General features: G+C 35.6%; 1 pseudogene; it reads left to right on the top strand.

Annotated features, from left to right (window-relative positions):
* Positions 1-3,211: 3,211 nt before the first annotated feature.
* On the top strand, positions 3,212-4,763 carry LOC120204503 (annotated as a pseudogene).
* Positions 4,764-15,933: the final 11,170 nt, after the last annotated feature.

The raw sequence follows: 15,933 nt of genomic DNA, 5'->3' as shown, positions 1-15,933 counted from the left end.
TTCTTGTACTTTAATTTGCATTTACTTCAAGTTAATGTCATTCGATAATCGCTGATGAAGATTAAAAAAACGAACACAATCATTAAATTTTATCAAACTAATAACAATTTAGTATTTGAATATAATTTTAAATACAACAAACTTACAATAAGAATTAAATGGTAAGTGATAACCAAATTACAATAACTGATATTAAATGGTAATAACAAAATTAACTGAAATACATTAAAAAAAGTCCAACAAATTTAACAAAAAAAAAAGTATTAAATGAAAAATAATAAAAAATTACAATTTAACAAAATAAAGTAAATACAAATATAAAAAAATCTATTGATGCATGCGACACGAATGTGTTCCGCAGGGCGGTGGCTGTCGGTCTCGAGGAGGGTTTCTTCGTATCACTGGTCATCACCATCGTCGTCATCGTTTTCATCATGAGCAGGTACATTAGGTTGATGAGGAGCTGATGACGATGAAGCACCTCCATAGAATAAGGACCCTGGAGGTGTATGACTGACTATCCCACCGGCCTGCGAAAACTGGGAAAACTCATAAAACCCAGACATCGGTGATTGTGAAAACTATACAGGAGGTGTCTGTGTTGCGGCCATGGGTGATGAGGCTGAACCCGCCAAATATCCAACATATGAACCCCAAGTCGAATCTACAAATATAGACCCATAATAGCCTCCAAGAGGGGTCATCTGTGACGGTGGCGGCGGCGGGGTCATAAAATCAGGTGAAGACGGCGACATCATATATGGCTACGACATCATAAATGGCTGCGGTGGCTGCTGTGAAGGTCCTGCTGGTGCAGTTGAGGATGAACCGGAAGCACATGCTCTCCGTCCACAAGTCGGGGGACAATGGTACTGTGTCGGTGAACGTCTCTGTCGACGTCGCGGAAAGGTCTGCCCTTGTGCATCCTCGGGAAGCAAAACCGGTTTCCCATTACTATTGAACCACTCATAATAACCGTCAGCAACCATCAAGAGGTCAAGTAAAATTGGCTCTTTACGGGGAAGGCGTCGATGTCGATCCTCCCACAACACGACCCACTCATTATGCCTCACCAGCCAATCTGTATCTGTCTTGCCGCGTCTATCTAAGCTATGCAACTCGTCCATATTGCGAGGTGCTTCCGGAATTAGTTGAAAACAACCAAACTGCGGAGCACACGATCAGTAGAGTGCCACTCGACGGTCGCATAACAGATCAGAGGGACCATCGCCATCCAAATATCTGATGGGCCCCTCAACTCAGGTAGGATCACCGCCCTCACATCATCAGTACAATATGGCACTCATTCAAACTAAAACAAATATTATATATTTTTTTATCAAAATAATAATCTAATTATATAACTATAATCTAAAATCGATTTTTAAACATTAAAATTCATACCTGTGTGCCAGCCTTCTGATCGATTAGCACCCTAATTTTTTCTAAATCATCAGGTAGCTCCTGATGATTTTTCCTATCAGTAGACCACCTATTCAAGGAAAAAAATTATTATACGCTGTATAAAATTATTAATATACAAAATCAGTTTTATAATTACCTCAGAAGTAGTGGAAATATGAATGGGTTCTTCACAACGGGACATAAAAAGGGCAATCGATACCATGCCCAAGACTGCTGCAACAGGAGACATCTGCCGATAGCATTATGCATGTAGTCAGTGGCTCCACACATCTCCCTGTACAGCAAAGCCAAAACTGCCGAGCCTCAACTGAATGATCCAGCAAGACGAAAGTCGCTAAGATGTCGCAACCACATGCAGTGAACTAGGTTGCGCGATTTGTCCAGCATCAGCAACCCTCCTATCAACTGCAGTATGCATGCCCGTGCATACATCTTAACTTCATCCTCAGAGGCGTCTGCGCTCAACTCCCAAAAATTGGATCTAACCAATTTAACGATATCCTTCCTCCAATAAAACTTTCCGGGACACGTCCTAGTAGTCCAGGAACCCTGCGAGATCCCTTATATCACATCTCCATCCACCGGAAGCCCTAGGTGCATAGCAACATCCTCAAGTGTAATCGTGCACTCTCCGTACGGAAGATGGAATGTGTGGGTCTCCGGCCTCCATCGCTCTACTAAAGCAGAAATAAGGTCTGGTTCTATCTTACAGTGACTCTGATATATACCTATGTAACCAAATCCAACCTCTACTAAATACGGCAAGACACGGCTAGGTATCACTAACTTAAGATTCCTAATAAAATGATCTAATACACAGTCATTCTCCTAAAATTAAATAATTACACAAATTAATTCTTAATCTAATAATCATGCATTAAATAAATCAACAAATTATTACAAATAATTTAAATTAAATTAAAACGTTAAAATGTTACCGTATAAGCAAAGTGTCGAGATATATGATTTACATGAAGTAGACCGCCTTCCATTATATATCTGCAAAAAAATTATATTAGTAAAATATTAAATAAAGTAAAATGCTTAAATAAATTAAATATATAATATTAAAAATATTATAAAATATACCTTAAACAGAGAGAGTATTTGAGAGAATTTGAGAGAATATGGTGTGATGAAAGTAATAGAGGATGGGGGTATTTATAGGGAGGAAGAGGAATGGGTGATAATTAAAGGTATAGCGCGCCCTCTGTACCGCGCTATACCCCACGTGTTAGATAAATAGATATAGCGCGGATCAGAGGGTGCGCAATACCCACGTGTAAGCCATGTCAGCGTATAGCACGGTACAGGGGCGCACTATACCCTACGTAGTGCCAAATCAGCTTATAGCGCGGGGCAGGGAGCGCGCTTTACTGCTACGGGTGTTAGATCGAAAAATATAATCTAACCGGTGTTAGATCGGTAAATATATCGGTCACCGGTGATTTTTCGGGAAAAAAACCTATTTCTACCTAAAACATCAATATTTTTTAACATTTTCAGTAAAATGCTCAACAATAACAAAATCAGTAGAAAAATAACAAAACCGGTAACATTTTACGATTTTATTAACAAACCAGATAAAACACCCACTAATAACAAAATCAATAAAAATAATAATATTTCGATATTTTTTATCAATTTTATTATTTAAATAATAACAAAACCAACATCTCTCCGGTTTTTGTTTTTAACCTTTTTCAGCTTCGCACCTTTCTCTATATATACGTACACACAATACACCATTTTCTCCCTGTGAGAAACCTCCATATATTGAAAACTAAGAAAGCAAATACAATAACTCAACCAAGCTCTCAGCTACTCCAGTCCTCATTTCTTCTGCCTGCCTGCCATGGAAGATATAATAATCTCTCCATCTTCATCTTCTTCATTAATTTCCTTTTCACATAAAACCCCACCTTCAACTCTCCAGCAGAGGCTCCGATATGTAATCGAAAGGCAGCCGGATTGGTGGGCGTACGCTATATTTTGGCAGACGTCGAACGATGACCAGGGTCGCCTGCTCTTGTCTTGGGGCGACGGTCATTTTCAGGGCACCAAAGACACGTCCCCAAAATTCCATGACAACAGTTCCCACATTCAGGGCTTGCACAATGAACGGAGGAAGGTGATGAAGGGAATCCAATCCCTGGTCGGAGACAATCACGACATCGATATGTCGATGATCGACGGCACTGATATCAGCGATGCTGAATGGTTCTACATGTTGTCTTTGACCCGAAGTTTCTCCGCCGGTGATGGGATCCCGGGCAAGTCTCTTACGACAGGTTCTTTGGTGTGGTTAACCGGTGCACACGAGTTGCAGCTTTACAATTGCGGAAGGGCTAAAGAAGCACAATTGCATGGCATTGAAACACTGGTCTGCATACCGACTTCTCGTGGCGTTCTTGAACTTGGCTCCTCGGAAATCATCAGGGAAAATTGGGGATTAATCCAACAAGTGAAGTACTTATTCGAGTCGGATCCCATCGGCATGCCACCAAAACAATCAAATCCAATCGAATTCCTTGACAGAAGCATCTCATTTTCCGACATCGGCGTAATCCCTGATGTTCAAGAAGACCGCAACGACAAGAAAATTTTACAAGATCCGGTGAATTGTCCTTTGTCAACTCAGAGCATTCGGATTCCGATTGTCCACTGCTTCCGTTGAACAACACGGAGAAGAGAATCCCAAAGAAACGCGGAAGAAAACCAGGCTCGGGACGAGAGACAATGTTTAACCACGTGGAAGCCGAAAGGCAACGCCGTGAGAAGCTGAACCACAGGTTTTATGCACTCCGAGCTGTAGTCCCGAACGTGTCCCGCATGGACAAAGCATCCCTCTTGTCCGACGCAGTTTCATACATCAACGAGCTGAAATCCAAGATCGAAGACCTCGAATCGGAGCTCCGTAGAGTGTGTAAGAGAGTGAAGGTCGAAACAATCGATGTCATGGATAGCCAAAGCACAACCACCACCACCTCGGTGGAACAGATAACAGCAGCAAAATCATCAAGATCAAGTGGTGTCGAACTAGACATCAAGATCATCGGAAATGATGCAATGATTAGGGTCCAATCGGAGAACGTGAACTATCCGTCGGCAAGGTTAATGGATGCCCTTCGTGAGTTGGGGTTTCAGGTCCATCATGCAAGCGTTTCCTGCGTTAACGACATCGTCCTCCAGGATATCGTCGTCAAGCTCCCTCATACATTCAAAACTCATGAACAAGGCCTCAAATCTGCTCTTCTAAGGGAACTACAGCCCTAAAGTCCACTCTTTTTTTTCCCTTGATTCTGTATTTTACTACATCGGATTTGCCTTTGAGCTGTAACTCTGCTTGTCATGTAAATTATTAAGAAGATAAATTCAAACAGCTATATTATTATTATCTCAATTTTTTTTCTAGTTCCTCTGCTTTCTTCCATCTGAAATTTTGCTTATGAGCCTGTACCAAGCTTGGGTAGTTCTGCTGTGCGGCGGTTAAAAACGGGCTAAAAAATGGCGTGATCGGTTAAAATTTAGACCGGTTATATTATATCATTCAACCGGAAATATTATCAAATAAAATAACAAATTAGGTAGGCTTATATAATGTAATAGGTAGCGTTTATATAATAAAATAGGTTAATTACTGGAAACATTATCAAGTACAATAACATATTAGGTAGCGTTTATATAATGTAATAGGTAGCGCTTATATAATAAAATAGGTTAATTAATGGAAACATTATCAAGCACAATAACATATTAGGTAGTGTTTATATAATGTAATAGGTAACGCTTATATTGCATATTATATCATAAAACTGGTATATTTATATCAGTAACATTGCAAATTTATTTTAATAAAATATAATAATCATAATTTTTATTTATAAAATTATAGATATAATATTTTAATAATAATATTTACATAGATAATATTAAATAAATTATTCTAATATTTTAAAAATAATATTATTATTTTGTTAATAAATAATATTATTTTATTGTATTTGATGCTTATAGTTATATTGTAATTATGAATATTTTCCATCATTTCATTATGATAATTTTTTAAAATTATATTGTAATTATATATATATATATATATTATTTTTTTTATTAGAAAGCTAATATCGAAATATAAATACCGTGTCCTTTTTTCATTAGTTATATTGTGGCAACTTACAAACTAAAAAATTAAAATAAATTTGTATAATTTGTGTTTACTAATTTTATTATTAAAAAATCTATTTTTACCGGTTTTGTTATTGTTGGACATAACAAAATCCGTTAAAAATACCTAAAAATTATTATTTCTACATACAACATCAATGTTTTTTAACATTTTCAATAAAACGTAAAAAAATAATAAAATCGGTAGCGCTTTACCTAATATATTGAAAGTATCGATCCTTTTATAAAAAGGATTAATATTTTACAATATAACCGGTAAAAAAATAACAAAACCGGTAGCGCTTTACCTGATATATTGAAAGTATCGATCCTTTTATAAAAAGGATCGATACTTTAAATATAACATGTAAAAAAATAACAAAACCGGTAGCGTTTTACCTGATATATTGAAAGTATCGATACTTTTATAAAAATGATCGATACTTTACAATATAACAGGTAAAAAAATAACAAAACCGGTAAAAAAATAACAAAACCGGTAGCGCTTTACCTGATATATTGAAAGTATCGATCCTTTTATAAAAAGGATCGATACTTTACAATATAACAGGTAAAAAAATGACAAAACCGATAAAATTTACCTAATATGTTGAAAGTATAGATACGTTTTGTAAAAAGAATCGATACTTTTTTGAAAGTTATATAATTTATGTTTCAAAAAATTTTAATAGTGTTTCATGTTTTCCACCTACAATATTAATTTAATAATCTCATTTACACAAAAAATTATTTGATTGTTTTGATATTTTATAAAATATTATTTAGAATTTAAATTTATCAATATTAACCAAAGATAATAATAAATATGTAATATATATGTTTATTGTTTTTAATTTAATAATAATATATACCGTAACATAAAAAATAAATCATTAGACGCGTATAATTACTAAAATGATATATCTTAAAATTCACTCAAAAGATAACCTTAAATTAATGTTTTCCACAGTGAAATAAGTATGGACACTTTTATAAAAAGGATAGATACTTTACAATATAAGCGCTACCTATTATATTTTATTTTTACCTATTATATTGTAAAGTATTGATCCTTTTTATAAAAAGGATCAATATTTTCAACATATCAGGTAACATTATGAAAAAAGGTAAAATTTACCTGATATGTTAATTTACCTATTACATTATAATTATTGGTTTTGATGTTTTTTGGGTCGATACTTGTAGAAAATGTATTGACACATATTTAGGTAGTTATTGTACATACCTAAATATGTACTGCGAATTTAATGTTGTACCCACCCTTTAACTACCACTACCAATACCACATCCTATTGAAAGCAGCACGACTGAAACATGCTCAAAATGAACATTTGCTTACATCTCCATCTACTCTGGGACCACTGAACTTGCACAACAAAATTTTTGCCATGGATTATACTGATGTAGACAATGTTAAGCCAACCGAGGAATGCCATGAAGTAAATAATGTTGATGAATTTGACAGATTGGTTGGTTAGCTCTTCTGTTCACGCGATCAAACTGGTACTTTTACAAGGGATTCGCACGGGAACATGGGTTTAGTGCACTTAAGGGAACAACACGGCTTGACGTGGAAGGGAATGTGAAGACACAAGAATTTTGTTGTTCCAAAGAAAGGTTTCGAGTATCAAAAGTCAATACTGTTGATCGTCAACGTGCTCATACACAGAACATGATGTAAGACTAGAGTCTTAGTTACAGCAACAAATACAAACGATCAGTGGGTTATAAGTAAGTCTGATCAGAAACATAATAATGCATTGTGCACACCTGCTATGACACCATTTATGCGTTCTAATAGAGCTGTAAGTAAGGCTGATATCGATGAGGCAACAACATTGAAAGAGGTCGGTGTTGGCACGTCACAAGTAATGAACTATTTAACGCAGCAGGCAGAGGGCTATCATAATGTTGGATTTACACATAAAGACCTCTACAATGCACTTCAAAGAGGTAAAGCAAAGGAAATCGTCGATGGGGATGTGAATACGCTTATTGCCTACTTTGATTATAAGAAACATGATGATCCCGAGTTTTTATGACATACTCGGTAGACGAATCGGGGGCATTGTATAATTTTATTTGGTCAGATTCTACATCAAGATCGAATTACACATGCTTCGGTGATGTAATTGCGTTCGACACAACGTACAAAGATAATTTGTATGGTCGACCAATTATGCCTATTGTCGGTGACAATCATCACCATAACACAATTGTGTTTGCCACTGCCATAATCGCTGACGAGACGTCTCAATCTTTCGAGTGGGTGCTACATAATTTTTTAGAAGCCATGATGAATAAATCACCTATTTCAGTTGTCACCGATGGGGATAGGGCAATGCAGAGGGCTATCAAATCTGTTATCCCTTATGCTAAGTACATATTATGTTCTTGGCATCTTTCTCGCAATGCACAAGCTAACATTGGTGACCCAAAGTTTACAGCAGCATTCTCAAAATGCATGGCTTCCTGGTGGACAACCGAGGAATTTGATATTCAATGGCATTCAGTTGTTTCAGAATTCAACATCCAAAAGCATCCATGGGTGATTGATAAGGGAAATACACGACACTTATGGGCACAAGCATATCTATCCGGTCATTTCTTTGCCAATATTCGCTCAACACAAAGGTGCGAGTCTATGAATGCTTCACTAGCGATTGCACTGAAACACAAGAAAATATATTTAGATGTTGTTCATGCAATTGAATATGGAATTAGTAGAATGCGTATGAACGAGTTGAAAGCGGATTACTTAAGTTCCCATACGAAGCCCTTCCAGATCACAAAACCGGTCGACCTTGAAAGCCATGCCGCTGCGATTTTTACCCGCGAATCTTTTCATGCGTTCCAAGATGAACTTATACGGGAGACATTGTACCGGATTGAGGCAGAGATTAAGTCCTTATCAGATGAATGTCAACATTATATTTTGTCAAAGTACGCAGAAAAAAATAGAAAATTTGAAATTAGTTTTGATTCTCGTACGAAAACTCTAATTTGCTCCTGCAAAAAATTCGAGACCGTTGGACTTCCGTGTCGCCATCAACTTCACATTTTGAAGCACTTGGATTACACATATTTGCCCGGGACTTTGATTCAAAGTAGGTGGACTAATGATGCGAAGGCTTCTGCACCCAGTTATGTTGGCATGAATGTGTCTCCAGAAGTGATGCAAATGGCAAGGTTCGCTGCTCTACGTTCAACGTCAAGTAGGTTATGCTACATTGCATCAAAGACAGACGATTCTTTCAAAACCGCAAGAGATGAGATAAAAAAACTAATAGAAGAATTAGAAAACTCGTTTGGTTTGAATGATTCAGTCAACCAGAGCATTGTAGTAAACAACATTCGTGACCCTCAACGAAAACAATGCAAGCGAAAAGAAGTGCCGAAGAACAAGGTCGAGAAGAAAATTAGGCGATGTGGGTACTGCAACGGTGAGGGACATAACAAACTAACATGTCCTCAAGTCAAGCTCAGCTTGAGTACAAGACAATGATCTCCATCTCCATATATCGTAAGTATCAACATGACTCCTATTGTGTATAAGAAACATTATATATTGATCGACACTTTATGGAGACTTTAAGTTTGGATACAATATATAAAACTATTATAAATATACTGATATTTCTAAGTATGAAAACTTTGTCGTGGATATCATGGAAAACAATTCTTTAATAATGTGTTTCGATACATTTGCAACCAGATGTAAAATACATTAATAACTAGTATTGATATTTCAACAATCCTCAAATGTATATGTATACAGAGAAGCAAATATGGAATAATTAATGAAATATACACACAATATAATCAAACCAAAAGATACATACACAACAATGTTCAAATAATGTATCGACAAATGAAATTAATCCGATGAAAAAGGGTTATTTCTAACAAAGTCTGGAATATTAGGGGCCTTCAACAAATTTTCCAAATACTCTCGTATGTTTCCGCCTTTTTCTGAGGACATACATAAATAATTTCAATTATCAAACTAATGAGGTGCAATTTTACTAAAAATTAACTAAATTCGCATAAGCATGAATAAATTTGTGTCATACCTAGAGCATTGTCGTTCGAATGGGAAGCAGCGTCAAAGGTATGTGGACATATGTAATTGTATTTCTATATAAATACATAATTTGTTAAAATAATCAATGTCGAACACCTGTTCAACTGGAAAAACATATTGCATAAATGCAACTTACCGGATTATAAATCATTTTTTCTGCTGAATCATTGACCAAAAGTGTATTTAGCTCGTTAAAATCAGGACACGCATTCCAAACATCATTGAGATCTTTACAGTAGGTAACATTATCGTATGTTTTTCATTTTACTTAATCCTGTTCACAAACAGTCGAACATAAATATGTAGGAATTATAGACAACAAAAAGTCAACAAACTGTAATGACATTCATCTTACCCAAACGAATAGAAAATGCTCAGAAAATAAAGGTAGTTTCTCAAGTACACGTTCGACGTTATGCCTGAGATTGTAATCAAGTTTGAATGTTAACATTCAAATGTATATTAACGATTTTGACTACAGTAATTCAATTTCTCCAAACATGTTCCAACCTCATCTTTGAAGACCAAAGGGCAACAACAAAATTGTCGACACAAAATTGCATAAATTCAAATAATCATGTTCTGAGGACAACATCTACAACATGAAGAAAATGAGATTAAAGTTATACGCTTATATGTTAAAATAATGGATACAAAATAATAGAATTAAAACCTGCAGGAAGTCTTGGGATGTAGGCAATGACACCATTGAGATCAAAAATTAAAAGTTTTCTTGAAGGCGGCGTTGCAGACACGATATACTTGTTTGGATCATCATCATCGTCATCATCATCATCTTCATCGTCAGCTTCATCTTCATTGACCGCTTGGTTGTCCACATCTGTTAAAAGAAAATAAAATACAGTTCAGAACTTGTAAATGTTTAGAAACATAAATAATGAATTACCTAACTCGTTTGATGTCGTTGACGTAATTCGTCACGCAACATGGAGACTTCATCGCGTAATGATGAAATATCGGCTCGCATTCCACTCACAAGGGAATCAATATGCTCCCGAAAATTGACCATGTATTCCATCACAGTCTTAATTGTGACATCCTCTCAACTGGAGCTTCTGGAGCTTCTTCCATCATTGCGTCTCCAATTGGCTGCTCTTCTTCATGGCCAATGGGGTCCATTTCCTCCCTCTCTTGATCTAATCCGACCTCCTTTACATGCTTCCAATCGAGTTTTTCAACAAAATCATATCCCGTTTTTTTAATAAATAACATGTCAATCTTGCGGGTTAATCGAACAAGGGCGTCATGCGAAAAATCAACTTCTTTCTTCTTCAACAGATGGGTGATGACACATCCATATGGTAGTGAAGTTGAAATTGTTGCTCCCTTTGTGACCATATATACAATTGTATTAAATATGAGTTTAGCAATGTTTGGAGCTGTTTTGGATTTGGATTTATACTTTGCTATCCACCAATAATCGTTGTCTCGAAGCGTTGAATGTTTTCCCCCACTAGGCCGGATATACCATGTGAGCATTTTGTGAAACACTCTCGACTCTACATCTAGGTGAATTGGGCTATTTCTAGCAACCCGTTTAATTGTAGACCAATCTACATCATTTTCATCTGAATCCCCTTTATTCGCTACACCTAAACCCTCCGCAATAGTTTCCGGAGATATATATATATCCTTCCCCATGACATATGTATTAATTCCTATTATATTAGTCTTATTAGGCTCGTGCTGTAAGGAAGCATTGTTGTAGAATACTCTAACTAGGTTGGGGTAATATTTTGGTTCTACACCAAGGAATTCAAGCCAACCCCAAGATATAAATATGGATTTAAAACTAAATGCATATTTATCATCAAACAAGAAACCCAGGTCAATGACACGTTCGGGACGAATCTTCCTTACTTTAAAACTCGTCTGCCATCTTTGTTTCTCCATATCGGATCTAAAGTTTAGAGTTTCGAAGGACCTGATTTCCTCAGAATAATCGTTTGTTTTAGAAGGAGGTTGTGGTTGAGAAAAACTGGGTTGAGAAGAGCTTTGAGAAAGACCGCGCTTCTGACGCTGACGTTTTGGAGCCATTTTGGTTGGATGCTATTACAATGGAACACAAACACATTCAGGAAAAAAACTTCAATATAGAAATCAATCAAACCCATAAAATATCGATACATTTACCTGAATATCTGATCGTCACTATTATGATAATGCTAGTATTCTTCGGAGAGGAAGAGTTCTCTTCTGCTTGTTTGCCTTTAGGTTTAGGGTTTGTTGATTTAGAGTTTGTATACTATATATAATGAACGGGGGAAAACACTCGATATTTAAATTAGTATCGACAAAAATTAAAAAGTGTCGATATATATTATACACCTAATCTCTCATAAAACCGGTATACTTATACCGGTTAGATTGAAAAATTACCTATTACATTATACTTATGGGTTTCGATGTTTCTGGGATCGACACTTTATGGTTGCACCCTGTTTGCCATTCATTCTGGACCAATAGTATTGACACAAAATTAAAAAGTGTCGATACATATTATATACCTAATCTCTCATAAAACTGATATACTTATACTGGTTAGATTGAAAAATTACCTATTACATTATACTTATGGGTTTCGATGTTTCTGGGATCGACACTTTTTATATATGGATCGACACTTTATGGTTGCACCCTGTTTGCCATATTGTAAATTTACCTTTTACTTTAAAGTTAATTTTGTAGTTATTGTACATACCCTGAATATGGAATGGCCATTCAGTCTCGCACATGATGACAATTATGATGACATTTGGTATAATATAGACAACAATCTCCATATATCGTAAGTATCAACATGACTCTTAATGTGTATAAGAAACATGTACAACAACCTACTGCTAGCTTTTCTCAGCTCATTCATAATTACATTCACATACAAAATTATAAATCGTATACAAAATTATAAATCTTATACAAAATTAACCCTACATTTACATCATTGCATCCTTTTGTTATTCTTATGTCTCATGGAAGCTTTTGTTATCTCCTGTCTTCGTTGATTTTGATTGTGGCTTATGAGATCGTTTAATATTCGTGATCGATCCCACTCTCCAACAACCTATATTCAAATTGTCAGAACGTTAAGTATTGTAAACTACAACATTCAATCTACGACTTTTAACAATTTTACCACAAACGAATTTTTCTTTCCACTTACAAAATCACCAGTTGCCCCTGTAGAACCGATCGATTCCATCCACATCATCACATACATGCCGCAATCATGTATGTTACAAAATTTGAAAACCACACATGTCAATTATGATGAATCCTGCATAAATTAAGCTTTCTATTTATGATAACATCTCATACCCATTCAATTGCTTATTCTTCTTATGCTCCACAAATTTGAAATTTTTCAAAGGAAACTTTCCTAGAGATCCACAATATTCAACCCAAATGCGTTTCTTATTATAAAAATCTAATATTTTAATATGCATTAAAAAAGAAGAAGTTATGATCCAAAAAATTATGCATTATAATTTACATAATGTCCTTTCATACATACATACATACATACCAATCTCTTAGCATCCTTCACTCTTTGTTTAGCTGCTTCAGATGTAAACATACTATCATATATTGTTGCAACAGGATCTACCATATCCAACACCAACAGATACCAATGTGAATTATGGTAGTTTATTGTGATCATGATCTGCAACAAATTTCACACCCAATTTGACAAAATTCAACATTCTATATCCGAAAACATCATTTGCAATTGGTATGGTGTCTTACTTTCTCACAGTCGGTGAATTTCACATAGTTATTCAATATGGGGCCCCAGAAGGTAGCAATACTCTCAACACTTTCTTTGTTGTTGACATCCAACGCCTGTTGTTGCAATTACGCAACAAACATTATTAATTTACCGTCTATAACACTACTTTTCAATATTTATTAATTTAACTCACCGCTAAGAGGTATGGAAGGTAGCCAATCCTCCGGAGTGACTTTTGAGAATTGTAGCATATTGTCCAGCGAGCAAATTAATAACCTAACAAAATTAATTACATAATCAGAACATATTCAATAAGTTTTAACATTTTCTACTTTCTACTTACCACACCGCCAACCCATTCTGTAGGCTTCAACGTTGCAACGTCGTATACAGTAGCGAATTGATTTCCCATTGAGATTACAGAATATCTGTATGAATTATTAGGATTAATATGTTGTCATGAAATATTTAAATATCACTCACAAAGCAATATATTTCACTTACCCCGGTTCTAACTCACTATTCCATAAATAATCACAAATTACAGCTTCGATGTCATCAATTCCGCTTGGAATATCCGCTTTTTCAACCTACAATTTTGCATACAAATTTTTATCACAAAATATAATAAAGATCAAATTAAGTTTTCTTTTATTCAACTTACCTTCTGTTTCTTCTTCTGGGGTGCAGGACATTCTGAATCCAAATCTGCTGCTATAACACTCTCCGGTGTATAAATGACATCGACTTCCTTCCTCCTCATTTCTTCCATCTCTTCTTCTTCCTCATCCCTCTTTTCTTCCATCTCTTCTTCTTCCTCCTCCCTATTTTCTTCTTCATATTTTTTCAGTTCATCGTATTTTTTCTCTACATAGCTCTTCATCTCTTTTATTTCACCCTTCAATTGATATCCTTCATCCAAGTATTTATCAACCACCCCCTTCACCCCCGTAAGTTCACTCCTCAATTCCACAACCTCCTTCACCACTCCCTCAAATTTTTCACCCGTCACCATCTTAAGATCACCCATTAACACCTCAACTTCTTTCGCCACTTCACCCCTCAACACCTCTACTCCTTTCACCACTCCATCTATTTTTCTTCCACTACCCCTTATGCCTCTCAAGTGTATCTTCGACTCTTGATTGTCTTTGCATGATATAAAATTGGATTTTTTTTATATCAGCCAATTCAAACATCAAAATGTCGAAGTTACTCTATTTTCCCTCACCGTCATCCCCCAATACAACCATCTCTCTTTTCTTCTCCTCTGCCTCCACTACCTCCTCTACATCCTTGCCAATAACCTTCAAAATTAAATTACAATATTAAGACATTGATTATATTCTTAATATTATTTAATTACATTTATTACCCTTTCTTGCTTCTTCGCTCTATCCAACTTCAACTTCACCATCACTCTAACCACCTCTTCCTTCCCCCATGCACGGATGCGTGCCACTCCGGTTCTTTCATAAGCCGAGACTGCCTCACAGCCCGACCAAAAATCGAACAGTGCAACCTGCATTTATAATAAAATTTATATTTTTATATAATAACTATACTATCATTTTATATAAAAACACAAAAAAGTTCTTCAACTCATTTACCTCTAAGATTGTTATGCACCCTTTGAGGTATCTATGGCTGCCATTTTTAAAGGTGATTATTGATTCAATCAATCTCGAATGGATATATTCAGCCCAATTGAATTCACCATTCAAGCCTTCATCGCAAATGAGCTTCATATATTCCTTGTTCGTTGACGTATCACTCGTTGGACAAAGAAAGATACCGACAAGGTATAATAGAACTCTGGCCTTCAACTCATCCCCCCGTAAGATCCACTTTTTATTTCCTCTTCAATTTCAGCACATGTCACCTTCTGCTTCAAACCATATTTGGAGGCAAGTATTTTCCAGTCTTTACTCTTACAGACTTATACAACACTTTTGCCTTCATTTTCTACCCCCAATACGGCTACAGCACATGGGATCCCGAGAGGAAATGAAAAATCACCATACTTAGCAATACATTGTCTGACATTAAATTACGCCATCAAGGATCGACACAATTCCTTCCGAATAGGTCGATCCCTTACTCCTACCAACGATCCAAAACCTATTTCTCCCAGCACATTCAACTGACACTTCTCCTTAAGGTGTTTAATTAATGAATTCACCCTTTTAATGCTGCATCTTGTCGACACTTCCTACATTTTTTAACAATATATAATGTTATAGTTCTTATATATTTTGTATCAACATATTTACAAGTTTAATGAATACCTTATTTTCATGTGCTTTCCTCCGTTCTTTGTATTCTTTACTATCATTCCTTGACTGTGTGATGTAAGGTTCCTTTTCAGCATCACTCATCGAATTCCATTTGGTCCTCACATCTTTTGTCACCTAATATTAAACATAAACGTTTCTTAATCAATACATTAACATTAAATAATTCTCAATGTCAATTTCATTTTACA

Source organism: Hibiscus syriacus, unplaced genomic scaffold (genome assembly GCF_006381635.1).
Source record: "Hibiscus syriacus cultivar Baekdansim isolate YM2019G1 unplaced genomic scaffold, ASM638163v2 tig00010968_pilon, whole genome shotgun sequence".
In the NCBI taxonomy this organism is placed as follows: domain Eukaryota; kingdom Viridiplantae; phylum Streptophyta; class Magnoliopsida; order Malvales; family Malvaceae; genus Hibiscus; species Hibiscus syriacus.
Note: the sequence above shows the minus strand (reverse complement) of the source record. Positions and strands in the feature narration are given on the sequence as shown.